Source organism: Crocodylus siamensis, chromosome 2 (assembly GCF_052110815.1).
Source record: "Crocodylus siamensis isolate JL-2025a chromosome 2, ASM5211081v1, whole genome shotgun sequence".
In the NCBI taxonomy this organism is placed as follows: domain Eukaryota; kingdom Metazoa; phylum Chordata; order Crocodylia; family Crocodylidae; genus Crocodylus; species Crocodylus siamensis.
Genome location: NC_143396.1, coordinates 141,405,808 through 141,411,947, shown reverse-complemented (window position 1 = coordinate 141,411,947; position 6,140 = coordinate 141,405,808).

Sequence of the window (6,140 nt, the reverse complement as noted above, 5' to 3'; positions counted from 1 at the left end):
TATAATCTCAAATCTGTGAGGTACCTGAAGACACGACTGCTGTCTCTGATAAACTCGTATTTGTACCTATATGACATCCACTTATTTGTGCTTATTTTGAAGTGCATTGGGGAAAAGTACCACATAGCTCTATTTTGTTTTTCAGAATTTGAAAGGACACTATTGAGTAGATAGGGCACCAAATCTGAGTATTGTTTTTTAGAACTTTAAAACATACAATTTAAAGATATTTATTTATAAAGTATCATTTAACATTTTCAGGGAAAACAGATGATTTGTGTTTAATTTTTTTCACAGCAATGTTTTCAACCACAAAATTGCAGAATTGTGCTAATACACACATATGAGGAAGTAAAATGGGCTATAAATCAAATGAAACATTTCTTTTCATTATTCAAGTTTAATTGCTGAAGTAAGTAGACAGCATAAGTGACTGTTGACAACTAAATTAGATCAGTAAATTTCTTAATTTTAAGAACTAAAGTGTTGAAACTAAGTGATTCAATTTGGTTTTAGCCTGATTGTCTTTTTAAACTGTTTTTTAAAAAGCCAAGACAGTCAACACTGTTTTTAATATTTGTATGTGACTTTTTATATTTGCACATTTTTAATAAAGTAATTTATATTACAGTTTGGTAATTCCATTTTTAAGTGACTTGTTTTTAGCATATGGTCGGTCATGAGAGGAATCTGACAGTTGAATTTCTTCCTTTCCATTTAGGCTATATCAAGCAGTCTTTTTGTGATTTCCTATAAGTGCCTGGTAGACAAAACCTTGAATGATGCAACCTTTTTTGATTACATTTTTTTGTGGAACATGACAAGACACTACTTTACAAACACTTATCTTACCATTTAAATCACAAGGGATATAATATTATAGAGGCAAAGATTGTGGGAAGGCATTAAAAGGAATTAATAATTTAAAGACTTATTTCCCATATCTTCAAAAAATGAGCCATGGTGACAGTTTGGGTTTATTTCCTCATGTAACTACCATTATGGACCAATAACTGGTGATATTTAGAACCTGGATAATGCTTTTCAACTTGAAAATACAAACGTGTTACTATATGTTATAAGTTGGCTTGGTGGGATTCGATTTTTATTGGTAAACATTTATAAATGTTGATCTCACCTCATACTCGCAGACCAATGAAAAAAAATGTTTTCAGGTCTCCTTTTGGAAGGCTGCATAACTCAGAGCAAAAAGATTTTATGCACAGCATTAGTTTATGTATATAAAACCACAAAGGTCTATTTACACTAGAATTGATAAGAGTTTGGCCATGAATTTAAACTGCAGCCCAAGCAGGCTTTAGTCACATATACAGTAATCTTTTCCTCTTATTAACTGTAATCTTCAACAAGCCTTTAATACTTTTGAATAGTCAAGACTATAAGGTGCATTTTTTATTAGATACACTAATGCTTCTGCATGATGAATCATACAGTAATGGGACTTATCCTCAGATCAACCTGAAGAAAAATAATCTGTTATATCTGTGTCTATAGAGCTATTTCTATATCTATAGATGCCGATGTAGATGGAGCTCAATAAAATATTGGAACTCCTCCTGTAACATCTCTTTTACATAATATTAAGTTGTAATTAAGCTTGTGATTGAAGAATTTATTCCAATTTGCTACACCTGGAGTTTCACGATATCAAATTTCAGTAACTGTGGATTCCACAAATGGTTCGATTGCACCTCTCTTGGTAAATTTTTCTGTTTCTCCAGTTTTTCCTATTAGGCTAGCTTTCATGGATTAAAGTTAATTGTGTTCAATTTTTGTGAGGTCTGGTGTGCTGGAAAGGGAGGGAAGCTGTGTCATAAAATACCAGTGACCCTCCTTATGACTAGTGTCAGGAGTACATGCCTTGACCCTCTCCTACCCAACATCCTATTGCGCTGACCTTAAGTTAGGTAATACAAGGAAACTTCTTACTTAAGGCAGCACATGAAACACCTGCACAGCCAGTCCTTGGGCCCAGCCCATTTGTGCATGGAAATAAGGGAAGAACGTTTATAAAACATGCTCTCTATGTGGGGGCTGCCCTTGACCATCCAGAATATATTAGTCTGTCTTCTGACAGAGGTGGGGCACCAAAAGCACATAACTCCAGTGGTCCAGAGTCTACACTGATAGAAGTTGTTCTCGGTAGTCCCCACACCAGACCCCAAGCCTAGACATTTTCTGCAAGTGCTATAAGACTTTATTTGGGAAGATGTTTAGAAAGCCAAGCTAAGTTGGGAGAATGTTTAATGAGTTTTAGATTTGTATCTTATTTGAATACTCTACCTACTTTTACAGGTAATTTTTTCCTCTTATTTTAAGCTGACCTGAGCCTTTGTCCAGGCTAAAACAAATATAATTATTCAGAATATAATCTCCATCTCTTCAGAGGAAAAGCAGCAGTGATGGTCAAGTGGCTACCTTACCAGGGCTAAGTACAGATGGTCCAAAAGCCCAAGGCTGAATCAATCCAATCTTCACAGGTTTTTCTAAACTGTCTTGATTGAACCAATAATGAAGTGAACTGCCCTGCACTTCTGAAACCAGAAAGGCAGCCAGATACCTCCAGTGGCCCAGATCAAAAGCCAGGGAGGGGGGGCAGGAGGAGGTGGGGAGGTGCTAGAGCATGCCTCCCAGGCTGCGAGCCCCTGCCAAAGGCACCGAAATGCAGCCCAGAAGGTCCCATTCCCTTTTTTTTTAATTTCAGCTTCTATGTTGTTTTCTGCTGTTACTGGACTGCCAGAACTACATTCTTCAAACTTCCCTCTTTGTTCCTGCCCAGATCTTGTTAGCTATTCTTTTCTGAAACTTTTAGTAAAACTTTCTTCCCTGTATCAGATATAAGTTGTAAGAACAAAGCAACCTAATAAGACCATAGGCTAAAGTACAGAGATAACAAATTTGTGTAAATGAAAAGAAAAAGGAAATAAGGAAGTCTCCCTTTTGGTCCTTTTTGCTTTCTCATGGATATAAACTTTTAACCAGTTGGCACTTTTCTGGTCCACAGGAGTTCTGCTTTAATCCAGTTCTGAAACAAACAAATTTAAATAAAACCAATCAGAGAGAATTTATTAGAATACTAAGACTGTGTTTATCAGCCATTTATAAATAGTAGGTATAGGCTGAGGGGAAATTTGGGAATTTCTACATGATACCTGCTGGACTGTTTGGAGGATCCCCTGCCATGGAGACCCTGAGCCTGGCCAGCTTTGCTTAATGGCAGTCAAGACCCACCCCATAAGACTGCTTTTTCTCAGCTATTAATCTTACTTTGTTAATTAATTAACACACTTCTCACATTGGTTGGAATGACCAAGGGTCCATTTAAGCTTTTACCCATCCACCCCTTGTAATGTTTGTTAACAGATTTTAGCATCCCTGGGCCAGGCATGATGAAATGACCCTTGTTGTGGAATGTATTGATTACTTGATGCTTCCTTAGGTCAGGGTCACCACTTGTCTGGGGAATTTTGGGGTAGTTCTAGGAACTAGGCTTGTGTTCTCAATTCCTTGATTTGGGACTGTGGGTCCTACAACATGGAAGAATTTGAGCTGTAGGTACACAAGATTTCCAGAACCTGCTTCTGGGATAAGGGAGCATTTGAAAATGATGGAAATGCTCTGGAAAACTATAGCAGGGCACTAAGATGCACCTTCTCCTTAAAGCTGAAGATGCCTGGCCAGGGAGCTTGGTAGGTTAAACAGAGCTCCCCAGCTACAAGTAACTGGCCACACCTGCTGATGTCACCTGACCAGCAGGAGACAGGGTTCTGGGATATATAAGCCCAGGCTGTAGCTAGCAGACTTTCTCTCTGGCAACTGATGGGGAGGGAGCTCCTGCCTGCTAAAGCTACCCAAGCCTTGGTGCTGCCTGTCTAGCTCTCCCAGTACTGCCTGCTCTGCATCTAGGTGTTACATGTCTACAGAGGACCAGGTACCTAGACAGAGGCATGTTACTCTGAATGGAAGTTTGTTCTCTTAAAGGGGCACATAGCCCTGTTATTGTTAGCATTTAAAGTTATTGCCTAGGGACTTGTGTTTGTGTTCATGTTTACCCTGGAGGATCATGATGAGGCTAGAAGGGGAGGTTTGGAGGCCTCATTAGTGCCAGGGGAGAGAGAGGGCATCTGATTCCATAGACCCTGGAGTGCTAGAGGGGCACAGGAGGCCCAGAGGGGTGCAGCTAAGGGGGTGCAGAACCAGGCACCCAGGACAAGAGCACAGAGCCAGGCATCTAAGAGAAAGGCATGTAAAGCCAGTCACTAGAGAACTCAGTGCCTTAGTGTTGCAGAGAAACAGAAGCCAGGGGGCTCAGCACCAGGGACACAGAGTTGACAATGATAGTAACACCTGCAAGGCATGGAACACACATAAGAGAGGTCAGAGCATATATGCAGTGCCCAGTATAGCTGAGAGCATGAAAGGCAGCCTCCTGCCTAATGAACAACTTAATTATTTACTAACAAGGCATGGCAGGTGAGACAGGTGGGCAGACTGACACAGAGGTCTGCCTCAGGACAGCCCCCTGTCACAGACCTTCCTAAACTGTGGTCTTTCTGGGTTGCGGCTGATTAAAAAGTTTAAGCCAGACAAAAAGAAATGTGGAACTCAGAACTCTTGGTTCAGAGATTATACTTTTTATTAGATCAATTAAGAAATTGCAAGAAACTCTCTTTCTGCAAGCTTTCAGGCACACACGCACACTTCCACAGGCTCAGGGAAAATTAAAGATGGTAAAAAGTCCCCATAGGTTAAAAAACAAACAAACAAAAAAAAAAAAAACACAACTTATTTTTTGCACAGAGGAAGCTGAAGGTGAAAATCTGTTCCTTTGGGTCCATGAGAGTGTCTTTGTGAGTTGCTCTTTGTGCAGATAAGGCAGGATTCCTTCTCTGGTAGTGTCAGATGGCAGACAGGCAGGGAGGTATAGACATGGAAGATGCCAAATTTTAGCTGGTTTGTTTTTATTATTTAAAACTTCATTGCTGGACAACAAGAGAGTTTTCTACACCTCTCTGCCTGTCTGCTTTACAGGGATCACTTCTGGCAGTGAAAGGTTAACAAAACAGTTAGTCACAGGAAGAGAGACAATCAGGAGAAACAGCTAAAGGAAAAAGACCGAGCTTAAAGGCTCAAATGGTAGCCCTCCAGGGCATCTCCCTGAAAGATGCACACCAAATTACTGAGACCTCTGAAAAACTGCTGCTGAAAAAAACTTTTAATCTCCTTGAGGAGAAAGCGAAGGAATCAGAAGTTGGAAGCGATAAACCCACGCGGCAGAAACAACTATCCAAGCAATAATTCAGGAGTCAAAAACTAGAAAGCTGGCAGATCATCTGGCTTGTAAAAAGTAAATGCAGGCTTTGAATCAAAAGTTAATAGCTTCCAAGGGAGTTGTGGCAGTGATCCAAGGGGGCCCTGGGGAAGGTAGTAATAATGATCATGATGAAGAGGGAGGACTCAACACAGAAAGTGATGAACCTCCATCTTAAATACTTAAAAACAGCAAATGTATGTATTTATTGTGCATCTGTGTATTTGGAAGCATGTGACTGGAGATTGAGTCTGTATGCATGCTTCTGACTTCCTGAGACACGGGCATCTTAGGAGTGACAAATGAGCAAGATTTGAAGGCTCAGTCCTCTCATTTCTCTGTCCTGCAAGCATTTAGACACAACATAGTATAGTTCACTCCAGACCAGGGCATAGAGGCTCAAGTGTATAGCTTTAGAACCGTCCAGGATTACACTTCTGAAACCTACTAGCTCAAATGGCTACTTGAATTTTCAAACTGGCAAATACCCAGATGATAATTGACTACTTTGCATTTCCAGCAAAACCAGCAGAATCTGTTTTATCTATAACCTCACTCCCACCCAATCCACAGCAAGGCAGCTGCAGTGTGAAGATAAGAAATTGCAGGCTCTGGAGCTACACCAGGTAGACAAACTATGTAACTCTCAATATAGAGAGACCCTAATGTTGCACAAAGCCGGTTCGTTTCCCTGGAGGGAACGCAGAGATCACAGACACATAGACATCAGTCGGCACAAAAGGATGTATTTGTTTGCAAACAAAAGTCAGAGAGTGGAGCTTTGAAGCTCAAATCGCCTCTGGCCCCA